The following is a 15,045-nucleotide window of genomic DNA, read 5'->3' as shown; positions in this document are numbered from 1 at the left end:
CTACGTAGCCAACCGTCCTAATCGGAGGTGCGGGAGTGAGAGGAGTTGGGCGGGCGGGGGTAGGCCATGAAGGAGGAGTTTGGCGAGAAGAAGACTTTTTTTAGGCTGGGGATGATTTTATTGAAGTTGTGTATCGTGACAGACTGAGGGATGTCACGAGTTGGTGGTGGGGAAGACACGAGGACGGGCCGTCCGTCAGACACGAGAATGCCATTCGTGATTTTCACAACCTTTTCGTAGGGAGCGAGTTGTTCACACTCGGCAACTGATGGGAAGGTGGAGGAAGCTGGGTTCTCGGGGCCCAGGAGGGACTTTCACAGTTACTGACAATGGATTGAGTGAGGCTAAAATATAAAATCCCAACCGTGGATCTTCGCGTTATTGCCTTGTATGCTCACCCTGCACTGCAGTCAGTTTCTCATCCAGGTGAGCCATCACAACACGTCTCAATGGGTTTCCACCTGGTGGAATTAATTTATCGGTCATCGTCACAGTTTCGGCTGCAACCGCTTTTCCCGATCTTGAACTAAAACTTCTGCCGAGCGAGGGCATTGATTGGCAATGGGTCACCGAAGCAAAATCACGAAAGGGATGGAACGAATTGAATATTTAATTGGTATCTTAAACTTAGGACCTACTGTTTTGAGGATGCGAATAGCCCCGTGCCATTCCGGTGCATGGGAATGATATGTTGAAGTGGTGGGGTCGTATACAGATCCGGACTCGTGCCGAGTAGCCAAGGGAATGTGTGAAGGGTTTCAATTGAGAGGGCACAGCATATACCTTGTTGTTCTGTATCCAAAAAATTGGTTAGTAGCTCCCCTCCACGCGTTCTATGTTCCAAGGCGCATGGTTACCAATGTTGGGTTGATGTCCGGGCCCACGAAAAACACGTTAATGCTCAATAAATGTAACCTCTGGCCTTTACCAAACTTTCCACCTGCGCAATGACTAAAACACGTCTTCATCTCCCAGGGCTGAGCATCCATCGATCCAGCAGCATAAAGTGCCTTCGGAGTACATCCAAATAAATAAACACACATTCGTAATAAAAGCCGGGGGTTCATTTTTTAAACTAAAGGAAAATGTAATAAGGAAAGAAAGATGATTAATGGCTTTGTGCGGTGTAATTGTAAACTTGACGGCGTGGTTAGTAGCGAGCCAAAGCCGTCGGGTTCCAACCCCCCCGCGCGCGCGCGCGCGTGCGCATGCACGTCGCGACACGCTCGTGCACGTTGTGACGACGTGAACGCGGGTTTGATGTTGGAGCGGTTTGTCCGACACGCGCTCTCGGCGGAGGGTGCCGTGGGCGTTGGGAACGGTGGGAGGAGGAGGAGGAGGAGGTAGGGGTGCACGGGGAGGCTGGGTGGGGGTGGTGGTGGTAGGGGAAACCTGGGCCACTTTGCAAGGCATTGTTTCGTCCAGAAAACATTTTTTTTTTGCTGGTGAGCCGATGCCCGGACGCTCCCAAATCCTATTACCGGCCACATCAAAGTGGGAGGGGGTGGGGGGGCGGCGACACGCCTTAACAGCAAAGCTTCGTCAGCAACTAAGTTTTTGTTTACAGTACGCAGCTTAATCCAGTTTTAGTTGCTGCATCGGCGGGCCCTGCGGATGCATTTCCTTCGCAAGTGTGGGGGTGAGCGAGGGAATGAGGAGGTGTGATAAAGAGGATATTGTGCACTTCATCCTGTGTCGGTTAGATCAAAGTATAATGGTCGACTAGTGTGAAAGCTTTGCATGCGTCTAAGTGATCCTATATACATTTACGTGGTTAGCAAAATCAGTATGAACTTAAGAAGAGACAAAAAGGGGACCTCTCGCTCTGTTGAGCCTGTTCGTGTGCGTGTTGCAGCGACCTTGCTTTGAGCATTCGATTATTAAATGGTACGCATGCCGGAGGATGTGTCGGTTGTTTTATTTCTTTCTTTCTCCACAACCAAACCAATATGCCAGCGATTTAAGATCACTTCAAATGCATCAGTGTCTTTCATTAACAAGGATTCGTTTTTTTTTCACAACACGTATCATACACGACGGGGGTTTGATGTGCATTCTAGACTCCAGACACCTAATTACGGCTTGTTATCACTCAATCGTGGAGCTGAATTGGGTTACTCTTTTTCAATTACGGCGACTCGTTGGTTTTAAGCACGCCTTAGTCGATTGATTTTTTGCTTATTGCCTCTTTTTAGGCGTAATAGATTTCATGTTGCATATTTTATAAATAGGTCTCAATTATTACGCAGTGTAGTAATATTCAAGAAGCATTTTGTGTTGTGATGCTTGTTGGGCGGCGCTGCGTTTTATCCAAGTGTGTACAAGAACGCAGCGAATTCTGTATTCATGTTTACCCGACAAGCCATACACCGTTGTCCAATTTACAGGAGAGTTTTGTTATTTTCGTTTAATAAATAACAGCACAGGCGTCCAGGTTTATGTCCTCTGGCACAGTACTATGAACAGCACATTTTCGTTTTCAGGCTAAGTCGAACAATTGAAGTGCACACGTGCAAGGCATAATTCTGAATGTTACAAGACAATTGTCCGGTTTCATGTTGAATCATCTTAACAATGTTGGATTCATAATTGTCAAGTTAAAGTTTCGTAAGCTCAAAGAATGGTGGGACAGCACTCATTAACTAACAGTGTAAATATCACATCGTCACGTGGGCTATTGTTTATGCAGAATTACTTATAGCTGTTGACGTCGCACAAAGTGGTACTCACTTTGTCGACTGTAAATGGATGATGGGCTGTCAAACACCATCAGTATTTTAACTCGCACTCTTCTGATTTGTGGCCACATTTCCGCAAGTGGACTCATCCCGCGATGGCGAGATATTAACTACCTCGCCTGGTATACAGGAGGTCGTGGGTGCAATCCCGACCCTAACACTTGTGTATTTGTTGTTTGCATGTTCTCTCTGTGGTCAGTGCAGGATTAAGCTAGTGCGGGGCCTGTAGTATATGTTATAAAAGGTTCCCTAAATATTAAGAAAAACACACAAATATTAAAACACAAATTTAAAATTTCATAATAAAGTAATTGTATTTTTTCATTTGCTATATACAGCCAGATCAATACGAACAAAATCGCTAACCTTAAACACCCAGTCGTTCATAAATGTTGAAGGCAGTATAGTACTATAGTAATAGAGCAAGTGCAGAATCACTGAACCGGAATTGATAGCTTAAAAGCATTTAGCGCGGGGCCCGCAGCATATGTAGCTACTTTTGCTACTACGATAATCCGGCACTGCCTGTGGTCGTGTGGATTCTTCTCTGGGTCCTCCGGTTTTTCCCCTCCACATTTAGAAACATACATTTGTCTGATATAAGTTTACACATGATAAGCTACTACGTTGAGCTTTGGTTTGTGACCAGGGTCGCTTCTGCCAAAGAACTCTGTAGCTTGGTAGGCCTTACCTGGTAAAATAAAACACCGTTTAGTTTAATGCACACAGTACATAAGGTAGAAGTGCAGCTCTGTGGCCTCAACTAGAGAAGCACTATCAGAGGGTGTTTTGGCCTACTCTTCCACACTGGCCAGACATCTTGCAAGGGGTGGGAGTTACCCACACATTACCTCACCACGTGTGACCTACCCATCTCATACTACTGGGTGGACAGACGCACGGGGCGGGATTAAAAAAAAAACTTTCCCCATTGTTTCAACTGTCACGCCGGGAGATGGAATCCAACTGGTGACCTTTAGATCGTAAGTTCAGTGTGTTGCCTATTACACCAATGGCGGCATCCTCACTCGCAGTGCCACAGGTGTAATCAGATTGGTTAAATCTGCTGTAGCGCTGAGTGCATGATGAATCTCTCAAGAATTCTCTGTAATCTTGCGTCCATTGGAAAGGCCTTTGGAACACTAAACATATCCGTGACAGAAATTCCATCTTTAGTAACATGTGTTTCTGTGTCTGTTATAACTACATTAGTGAGCCATCGGTCTGGAGTGTGTAATATTGCGGACGTGTGGGTCACAAGTCTGTCCGTCTGAAAAGGATAAAGTTAAGGTCATTCATGGCCATACAAAGAGTGATTTTTCAGGTGACTTAAGAAGAACAAAGACAAAAGACATCCTGGCTCCACGGTACCAAGGACTGCACAAAAATCTTGGCCTATCTCCATAAGTATACGTGTATGCTTAAAACATATAAAAGCCATATATAGTCAGGGACTTGAAGGTCGCATGTTGACTGGAAGTAGCAGAAGGAAGACGCGATGGCAAGGTGTGGTTGTGTCAGTGACATTGGTTGTGACGACGACTCCGGCACCTTGACCTTTTTGCTTCGTTTGCAGCCTTCCAATTGGATATCCTTGGGTGAATCGTTGATGTCGGTGGAATGTGCGGGGATGTGGGGTTTGCACGAGAAGGCGCTGTCCTTTGTACCCTGCGCACTTTGAGACGGGTGCGCTGCGGAGGGCACTTTCCAAACAAACTAATCAATGGATGAACGTTGTTCTGGGTGGGGTGGCGGGCCCGCGACGCTTGCCGCTTGAATGCACCGCGGCGGCGGCGTCAGACGTGCAGGGCGAGCGACGGACAAGGCAACGGGTTGCCTCCTTTGGGGGCCACCGGCCCGCGGTGTGGCCCCAGTTCCTTACACGAGCAGCCCGGCACACCCCCGCTTCAGATGTCAGCCTGACTTTTAAAGTTTTCCGCGCACCAGCTCCAAATTACATTATTTGGCAGCTCGGCAATTACGAGGCGGCCGTGTCTGGGAAATCGGGCGCAAGCATCGCCCCTCGCGAGCTTGCGCGCACACGCCGAAACATGAGCTCATCGATCTCGCGGGCCACGCACGCCCGACACATCAAACACACTGGACTGCTTAAGCAACAGGTGAACCATCACAACACTCTTGGCCGTATTGTGTGCGCGCGCGCATGTGCGCGTTTGGCCTACAACACCTGGTATCGCCAGGTGGTCTCCCATCCAAGTACAGTACTAATCAGGCTCAATCCTGCACGGCGTATGAGTACAGGCGAGCTCCTTCGTGCGCCACGCCTTTATATGTGCTCGTTAAACAGCTCGCCGATAGCCCGTTTTAGGCTGTGTTAGGGGAACATTGTCTTTGCGCGTGTGTGTGTGTGTGGCCATGGCTGGCATCGGTGGCGTACATCTCACCCCTAGGCAGGACGGGCACAGTTCTTTCCACGCCACACCCTCGCGCTCTTTGTCGGCCTTGAAATGAGTACCTGGTGCGGTGTGTAAAGATCGCCACTAGAGGAGATAAAGGCAGCCGGGCGTGTTGCTGGCCACCCACCCCCTTGTGTGCCGTGCCGGCCTTCATAGGTACTCGCTAACAGCACTTGCTTCTACAGTCTGATAAGGCTATACGGGAGATCTTTGTCCTTGTGTGTTTTAGGTGAAGCCACTCATCAACACGGAGGATGAAGCCACTGCATCCGCAAGGGAATTGGAGATTCTGAAACGTCTGGCCTTTAACTTTACTTACACCTCAAGCCATGCATCGTTACTTCTCCTCCTCCTCCTCTCGCCGTCTCCTCTCAGTCAAAGGACCATGCACCCTCGAAACAAGCTGCAAGCCACGCCACACATCGCCAAGGTGATTTCGTCACTTCGGCCTCGGCTCCATCCTCCAACTGCACACTATGATTTGTGTTGTCTTCCCATTGGGATCATCACATCCTCGCTTTAATGTCGAACGCATTGATGTACACGGTTTTTTTTTACATGCAGCATTTCTCAACCACCGATATTAAAACAAATTAATATAAGAGGCTGTAAGTCATTTACTCTTGGCCAGGAAGCCAAGTGAGCTATTCGTAGAGCTTTACACAAGAGGAGCACACTGGGTTGAAAATACTGTTCCACATCATTGTGATTCTCTGTGTGCTTTATTGAAATGCATGTTACTCGATGTTGTTAAAAGCAAAGTCCCCGAAGATACGGATATCTCTGAACACTGGCTCAGCAATCCCTTCACAAAGTCACAAAGCGTCCCGCTGCTCAAACGAGCAACGTGGCAGGGATTATCTGCTTTGGTGGCCCTGAGCCATTGGTGGAAATTCCACATTCTCACAGCAGGTCCCGTTCGCTTGCTCCATGGGACGACTAATGTGGACTTCCTCATTCATCCGATCGTGAAGAGATGGCAGGCTAAGCTCACCTTCGACTGGGATTTGAACTCACAAAAAATTAGTCTGGTGCCCAAAGCACAGCACTGCCCGGCCTGATGTAAACAGTGCATTGAGAGCCTCCAGATATTGACTGTTGGTAGATTTATTCATAGCCTTGCCTGATAAATACAGACGTATAAAACAGGAAATGGTGCATGTGGTTGGGGACACATTTATCCTAATAATGTCGTTCACATAAAGAGGCCATTTTATTCAAATTAGCCATAGAATTGGAAATTGTCAATTAAGAAAAATGCTGTAAAATTTCTACTATTTTTACAGCAGCAATTGTTTATTTGAAAGTGCAAATCACGAGCTCTCATGCGCTTGACTAATATTTTGTGGTTTGCTATGCTCTGTTCCACTATGCAGCTGAAAATGGCCATTTAGCAGGAAGGCATGCAGTCAATTACACGCCAGCATGCTTGAGCAAGGGGTGGTTTGTTTTAATGGCGGTCCAATGTGCTCAGAGGTGCCGTAGAATTTCCAGTTATATATTTCCCAGCACATCTCGTTTGCTATACATACAGCCTGTATCTGGTGCACCGGCATATGACTGAAGCATGCCCTTATCCGCAAAGTCCATTTTCATTTCTCCAAAGAGAAAAAAAAACACGGCTGATGATGTAAACTGACCCATCACAATCCTAACTGGGTTCCGTTCACGTGGATTAAAGGAGGGCCTTGCCCAATGTACATCTCTCCGACTTCACCACTTGTCACACCCAAATCGGCTGCCCTTCTCTTCATTGACACTCGTGTTCTGAGCTTGAATTCCAACTTCATCAGCATCAAAAAGGCGTTTTGCGATGAAAGCCAATTGTGCCGAACCACAGCGTCCACATTGCACCGTGGACACTGTGTGCTATTTCGCATTACAGTACATCCAATTGTGTTGTAACGATGGGGATTTGTTCAGAGTATTCTGTATAGTGTCCGACTCAAAATTGACCAATGACGCTCCACCTATCTCCAGTGGCAGCCCGAAGCCAGTGGTGGAAATTCCTAATTCTCATGGCAGGTCCATAGGATGACCATTTGTTAACTTCTAACAAAGCGTGTCCAGCGTTCCGTCCGCAACACCCACCAAATAAAAATGCTTGCTCATGACCATAAGCATCACAGCAGCAACATTGTAGGCACATTTTAAATGTTTAAGTATCCAGGGGTATTGGGCTCCCACGTGAAAGAGTCTCGGATTGTTAAGCAAATGCCTTATATGTGACGTATCTCAGAGTGCAAATTCATACCTGTCAAAAATGCAATGCTCCGATCTAACACGGTCACATAATTGCAAGCACATTGTGTGTTACGTTTGAAATGTTTTCATCTAGCAGCCTGCATAGGCCGTGGTACGTTCAGCTCAACATGAATTTGTAGCTTTGGAGCTTGGACCAACCAAGAAGGGTAATTTCTATGGCATTTTTGGATCTTATCAGAACTCCTGCTGGAATGTTCAAAAATCGTAACCCTACCTGGGGCAGCTTGTGTTTATAAGTTACAGGGTTCATTGGTTGGAGGGGGTTTTTTTTGCACACATCTGTCTTGGAGTTTGTGGAGTGGTGGATTATCATAGGGCAAGAGCTGTGTGTGTGTTTGTCATTGTATGTTGGTGATTTGGCAGAGTGCACTACCCATCATCACAAGGACCTGGATTTCATTTCTGGTCATGAATATCAATGGGAAGTGGTGTGTAAACTTGTCCTAAGTCTGCCCTAGGTTGACAAAGCCTCCAATGACTGTTTACACACTGTCAAACACTGTTCAAAAATGAACTATGCAGTCGTTTTTATTCTACGGAGTGTACAAACATCACACAATGGGGAGACAAGAGGGCCAGATGCTGTGCTTGCCACGCCACACCAGCCTTAATAGGTGTTCGCTAATCGCATTTGTTCCTGCAAAGAAGGCAACTGGGGATTCAGCTGTGCAGAGTATCAGCAGAAAAGCACACACACATGCAGAAGGGTTCATCCAGCAATTGATAAGAGAATCGTTGCTTGTGGATGATGTTGTGTAAGGCACACGTACCAACACAATGCTGTCTGCGTGAAGGATGTATATTTATAGCCACAGATGTTGTACAATTTAAACCGATCACAGCGTCGACCGGCTCAAGCAATGGGAGCAGGGATTATCGCCGTGGTAATCCTGAACCAGTGGTAGAAATTCCACATTCTCTTGGCTGGTTAGAGTCTCTCCACAGGACATGTGCTGTTCACTTCCCAGAGAGTGATGTATGTTTCTTCAACATTGGATGGGTGAGGGGCTGAGTCGACCCCCGACAGAGATTTGAACTTTTTCACATTCCGGTGGTGGATGAATGGCTGAAACCAAAGTGTCAACCGCTGGACGACATCCAAGCACTGCATATTAAACAGCATTGGAACCTCGCGGTTCCGGAGATGTTGCACGAGTGTAGCGTACAGTTATGCCTGTATTACATCCATCTTTTTGACACTGATATATACTAACACATTTTTTGACAAATGTGTAGTTGGCACCTGCCTCTTAGGGATATGATGACTTACCCCTCCACCATTTGCCATCGAAGAAAGGTCACGATTCTACTCAAGAATTGTTTGTTTGACGGTGGTGAATGCTAGCAGCCTCCAGTGGCTGTAGGGATCACACAAATCCATGATCTAAAAAGATTAATTATCTCAAATATTTATAACAAAAAATCGACAGGAATCGATTAATCCAATGCATTGTTACACAAGTCAGAAAGTTGTCATTCTCTCCGTCCAAATTGCAGTGGCAAAGCGAACAACTCACGATGATGGGATGACTGAGTCTAATCTCGGGAAAGAATCGACACAGCCCATTATACTGAAGGGATAATCACCACTTTGTGAGAAGTCAGCAGTGGTCGTCCTATAGGTAGACCGGCATTTGTGATCGGAATGTGCAAATGATGCCAGTGAATTCGAACAACCAAGGAAGACGGGGATCGTCCCCATACTCTCCATACTCAATCGAACAGGAAAGGGAGACTTTAATTTTAAAGTGGCAACTCTTGTGCGGTGGTTGCAAAACACGTGTGCACGCGTGTCGAACTTCTTTTGCAACGCACGTAGCCATCCGTGCTAATCAACGTGAAGGAAAGTGCACGGCGCGTGAGTCGCCTCGCATGATACATAAACCTCCGATGAGCACAGTTGGCTACGTACGGTGCGAAAAAAGTTCAACACACAGACAAAACTGGCGTTGTGTTTTACTCAGAACAGGCAATGCATGTGTGTTGCAGAGCCGACCTGCTAAGCCTATTCGCATCAGAGCGGTGTGTGTAACCGGGCTCCGTGTTCTATCGACTCGTGTAAAATCAGCTCCGGCACTGTTAATGCCTCTTGGGATCTCAGGAATGCGTGACATTACGCAAAGGTGACATTAGCAGGTGTTTGCCGAGCGCGGGCTGCACGCATGAAGGTCACTCGCTGGCCCAGCGGCAGAAGCCAAGAGCAAAGCGTGGATTTCACTCGTATCTCTACACCATTGAATCATCATCATCGTGCAAGCACACGCATATTGTCATTTACATTGAACCGCACATAATACCACCCCAATCCATGCCTTGCTACGCTCACGCTCAAGAACCCATTATGTTTATGTATTCAATCGGTTGCATTTATTCATTTGAGCACAAAGGGGTCATTTGTTGTTGGTGTTAATGGACTTTTTTACGTGCTACTGTTTTAAAATGTACGATTTGTTTTTTTTTCATTTCTCTTATACGAATGTTTCACAGGACATCACAACGTGTTTTTGTTTACAGTATTTTTTTAAAATTTGGTTTGCATTCATTGACTTGTGTGATCGGTGTTAATGGCTGTCTCATTTGCGTGTACGCCTGGTGCTTGTGATTTCGACCTATAACCTCGTGAAGTTAATAAACCCCCGCCCATATAAAAAAAAAACGAGTGCACTCTTCCTGCACAATTGCAAGATGTTGCATTTGGAACATTCCATTCTGCACAGAAGGGGAGTGAAACTTTCATTTCGTATCAGGGCTCTGATGTCACATGCCCCGGTGTTCCATCCATGCATCTGTCGTCGTGATGTGGCGTGTGTTATTGTGCAGTTTTATATTATATGCTTGTTTTAAATGTGAAATCAAGGGTGTGTATTTTCCAAATGTGATCATTTTACCTATGTGAATGCAATGTTAATATTGCTTTGTGCAGATTTAATGGATATATATTTTTTGTAATGATTATATACGTTTTATTTAATTTCGATTAACATTCTCTATGTTGTATAATATTTCAGAGTTTGCTTAGTTGTGGCACAATCATTTCCGCTCATTTAAATTAAGAGCTTTGTCAAAAATGAACTGTAAAGTGTAACCACATGTCTGTTCATGCTGTTTTGTGCAATTTTAAAGGCCATTTTTTTTAAAACATCAGTTTTCTACCTTACATGAATGTCTGAGTATATGAATATATTGCTCATCGTGCATTTGCCAGGTGTGCGTTTTATTTAATTGTACAAAATCAATCATACGTTTCGCTAAATCATACATCAAATACACTGCCGTTTATATTTGACATCAGCGACAAAAAAAACTGACATTACCGCTGTAAAGTGTTAAAAAATGTAATCGTCTGCTGGATAAAATAAGCATTGAGTGGTGCTCACCTCCACTGGCAGGCCTGAGTCAGTGGTGGAAATTCCACATTTCCATGGTGGGGTCAATTTCCACATTGGCCAACAGCTGTTGATGTTGCACAAAGCGACCCTCATATAATCTATCCTCAAGGGACGATAGCCCGAGTTCAAATCCTGAATAGGATTGAATAGGATTTGAACTTGCAATCTTCTGATTAGGAGTCAAGTACCACAACCGCAGCACTAGCCCGCGGATGGAATGTACAATATATAATAACCAGCCATTATCAATCCACTGTTGAATGAACGCCTCCCAAGCTGCTGTCTCCATTTACTGTGGTCTTGCAAAGCAACAATCCATCGAGCAGCTGAATGAGCTGATTTCATCGCTCCATCCCGGCTGTTTGTTCTCTCCTTTTGCTGCCATTTCTTTATTCATCTCAACCATCAGCCACGTAAACTTAAGCAATGCTTTATTATTTTAAACTAAACTACTTGTTTATTTTACCTGGCAAGGTCCACTGAGCTATATAGCTCGTTTTCAGAAGAGACCTTGTCACAAATAGCTCAACGAAGTGGCTTATCACGTGGACATTTATAGCCACCAAAATGCTCGAAACGCGTATTGATCCTAAATTTGGAGAGAAAACCCGGAGGCTCTGAAGAAAAATCCACACGACCACAGAACATGCAAACTCCAAATAAACAGGCATCAGGCTCGGGATCGAACCCATGACCTCCTGTATACCAGGCGAGGTAGCTAACATCTCGCCACCACTTAATATTTTTCATTCAACTACCCTTTTCTGGAGTCAGTTTGATGTCTCATGTTCTGCAATCCATGTCTTGTCCTGTCTCTGTAATTATAAACACGTAATGCTCCATTATTCTTCCCGCACTTTCACGTTTTCATTCCGATTTTCCATATAATACATTGTACGCGTATTAAATTAGTAGATCGGCAGGTCACGTGGTGGGGTAAAGTGTGGGTACACCCACAAGTTGTCTGGCCAGTATGGAAGAGTTGGGGCAAAAATACCTTTGACTGGGGCCTCCCTGTAGTGGAAGCTCTTCTGCCAGCAGTGGCGTGACCAAAAAATTGCAGGGCTGCACCTTTATACATATACAATCCATGCCTTTTGGCCCAGTTGATTCCCCTTCAGCTCAACACTGGGACATCTATTCCCACAGGCATTCAGACAGGGACAATCTTGTAATTTAGTAATTGTCGGTGATTATCCAAATTTGACCATGACTTTGACATATAATGGCCTACTTTTGCAAACAAATGTCATGGCAACATTTATGTCTGTACACGCTAGCAGATGGGGGTTACTTATTGATAGTGTGTCTGTGGGAAAATTGTTACCCAAATGTTGTTACCCAGATTTCGTGCGAATGCCTACATGCTGAATTTGATTAGATTATTATAAACGAGTATAACAGGGCTAATATCTTCACATGACCACAGGCATCCCTCGTTTTAAGAACGTCCGGTAGACGAAATTTCGCGTTCACGCGATTGACAAATTATGGACACTTTTAGATTTACTAAATCGAATTTCCCCATTCACGAAATTTCACACGGCACGAAATCTTCAAACAAGAAGAACCCAGGGGGCTGCGTCATCCATCCTCGACAGCATCACGTTATCCCTGCAGTGCAATAGTAACGCCTTCACAACATCCAGTCATTCCAAAGAGCAGATGCGTCGGTGAGTTCCCTGAAAATGTCAATTATATTCGTATTTAATTATTATGCAATCTTTTAATATGTATGATCGTTTTTACTATGCTTGGATTGTAGAAAGTGATATAGGTGTATATTTTTTTTAGGTTAGGAGTTGGAATGACTGTCCAAAACATATCCTTAATCTTTAGTTTTAAATTAATGGGAAAAGCCACTCCGATTTATGAAATTTCGTATTTTTTTAAAAACGCATCCGTTTTGTGTAGTGTCTTTAAACATTCACACCGACACGTAACAAGTCAACTGCTTACACTTTATATTCTTGGTTCTTTCGGTAAAGTCATGTAGAAGGGAAACAATAAAATAATATTTTTTCTTGTTGTGGTTTTTACACCTGATGATGATTGCTTGTGTTGCAGTGGAAACGTGATCATTTTATTGTTTTATATATTTTTTATTTTATTGTTTTCCTTCTACGTGACTTTACCGAAAGAACCAAGAATATGAATCCCTGCAGTCACAAAAGCTTTAAATCTAAATGCTTACACTTTATTCACCTATTCTTGCACCAGTTGTAGGCACACCCATAATTATCTGTACGGTAACATATACTCAACTTCTCCCCGCTCCTATCCATTCTGCACCTCACTTATCCTGCACTCAGCAGCTCTCCTCTCAGCGACTCCGCACACAGCGTCTTCGCACTCAGCAACTCCGTACACAGCAACTTCGCACTCAGCAACTCTGTACACAGCGTCTTCGCACTCAGCAACTCTGCACACAGCGTCTTCGCACTCAACAACTCCGTACACAGCAACTTCGCACTCAGCAACTCTGTACACAGCAACTTCGCACTCAGCGACTCCGCACAGAGCGACTCCGCACACAGCGACTCCGCACACAGCGTCTTCGCACTGAGCGACTCTGTACACTGCGACTTCGCACTCAGCAACTCTGTACACAGCAACTTCGCACTCAGCGACTCCGCACACAGCGACTCCGCACAGAGCGACTCCGCACACAGCGACTCCGCACACAGCGTCTTCGCACTGTGCGACTGTACACAGCGACTCCGCACTCAGCAACTCTGCACACAGCAACTTCGCACTCAGCAACTCTGTACACAGCGACTCCGCACAGAGCGACTCCGCACACAGCGACTCCGCACACAGCGTCTTCGCACTGAGCGACACTGCACACAGCGACTTCGCACTCAGCAACTCTGTACACAGCAACTTCGCACTCAGCGACTCCGCACACAGCGACTCCGCACACAGCGACTCCGCACACAGCGACTCCGCACACAGCGCCTTCGCACTGAGCGACACTGCACACAGCGACTCCACACTCAGCGACTCCACACTCAGCGACTCCGCACTCAGCGATTCCGCACGCAGCAACTTCGCACTCAGCGACTCCGCACACAGCGTCTTCGCACTGAGCGACTCCGCACACAGCGTCTCTCACACAGCGACTCCGCACTCAGCGACTCCGCACTCAGCGACGTCGCACTCAGCGACGTCGCACACAGCGTCTCCGTACTCAGCGTCTCTTACACAGCGACTCCTCACTCAGCGACTCCGCACTCAGCGACTCCACACTCAGCGACTCCGCACTCAGCGACTCCGCACTCAGCGACTCCGCACTCAGCGACTCCGCACTCAGCGACTCCACACTCAGCGACTCCGCACTCAGCGACTCCACACTCAGTGACTCCGCACACAGCGACTCCGCACTCAGCAACTTCGCATCTCCACCGCTGCCCTCACCTACGCTCCCTCAGACCCGCTCACCCGGCTGTCTCGGGCAGGGGGTTCAGCCAACACCCGCCCGGCGACGTGTGAGGGTTGAGGTCCCGTTGACGGCTGGAGCGGCAGCGGCGAGATGTCTTCACTCTTCGTCCCCAGCAACAACTCCCGACTCTCACACCCACTCTCGCTTATAACCCCCTGCTCATCACGAGCTCTCACGTGCTTCCACTCAAGCCGCGCCAGGCCGATGCCAGTTGCCCAATTAATCTCTTGTCATCACCCGTCACCTGCCGTCTCCTAGGCGCCAACCGCCGGTCACATTCTAGCGTCTGTTCGACCTCGGTTGCACCCGCTTCTCCCCTTGATTATTGGCGGTTTATATGCTTGGTTCTTTCGGTAAAGTCACGTAGAAGGGAAACAATAAAATAATAAACATATAAAACAATAAAATTCCCACGACGTTTCGACTGCAACACAAGCAATCATCATCAGGTGTGAAAACCACAGCAATAAATTTATTGGCGGTTTGTCTGTGCAAACCTCATGTTGCCACACACGCCTCTCTGTTCGACCCCAGTTGCACCGCTTAACTTTACGCACCGCGCACTTCTCCCCTCGACACCTGTACAATGATGATGAAAGCCAAACTTATCAATAGGCCCTCTCGTACAGCAACACTGACATGGTGAAACACTGTTAAAATCATACCGGCATGTAGGCTTTTGGGTTGCTATTTCAGCTGCACTCACTGTCATGGTCAGCATAATGTCCAACGTGTGTTGGAGAGCCACGCCACAACATTTACAATCTGAGTACGACGTTTCGCCAGTAATTACA

The 15,045-nt window shown here is 46.4% G+C and overlaps 1 protein-coding gene across 1 annotated transcript in view; it reads left to right on the top strand.

Moving 5' to 3' along the window:
* The first annotated feature begins 1,409 nt into the window (after positions 1-1,409).
* Positions 1,410-15,045, top strand: part of LOC116949690 (axin-1) — a 93,190-nt gene continuing 79,554 nt past the window's right edge. Inside the window, exons 1-2 of the mRNA XM_076072336.1 lie at positions 1,410-4,858; positions 5,385-5,585. The gene's annotated coding sequence lies outside the window, so the exon portion shown is untranslated. The remainder of the gene's footprint in view (positions 4,859-5,384; positions 5,586-15,045) is intronic.

The sequence above is a fragment of the Petromyzon marinus genome, chromosome 37 (assembly GCF_048934315.1).
Source record: "Petromyzon marinus isolate PM22_M1 ecotype Great Lakes invasive population chromosome 37, UKy_Petmar_22M1.pri1.0, whole genome shotgun sequence".
NCBI classification, from domain to species: Eukaryota; Metazoa; Chordata; class Hyperoartia; order Petromyzontiformes; family Petromyzontidae; genus Petromyzon; species Petromyzon marinus.
The sequence above is the reverse complement of the archived record's forward strand: the minus strand, read 5'-3'. Positions and strand labels throughout refer to the sequence as shown.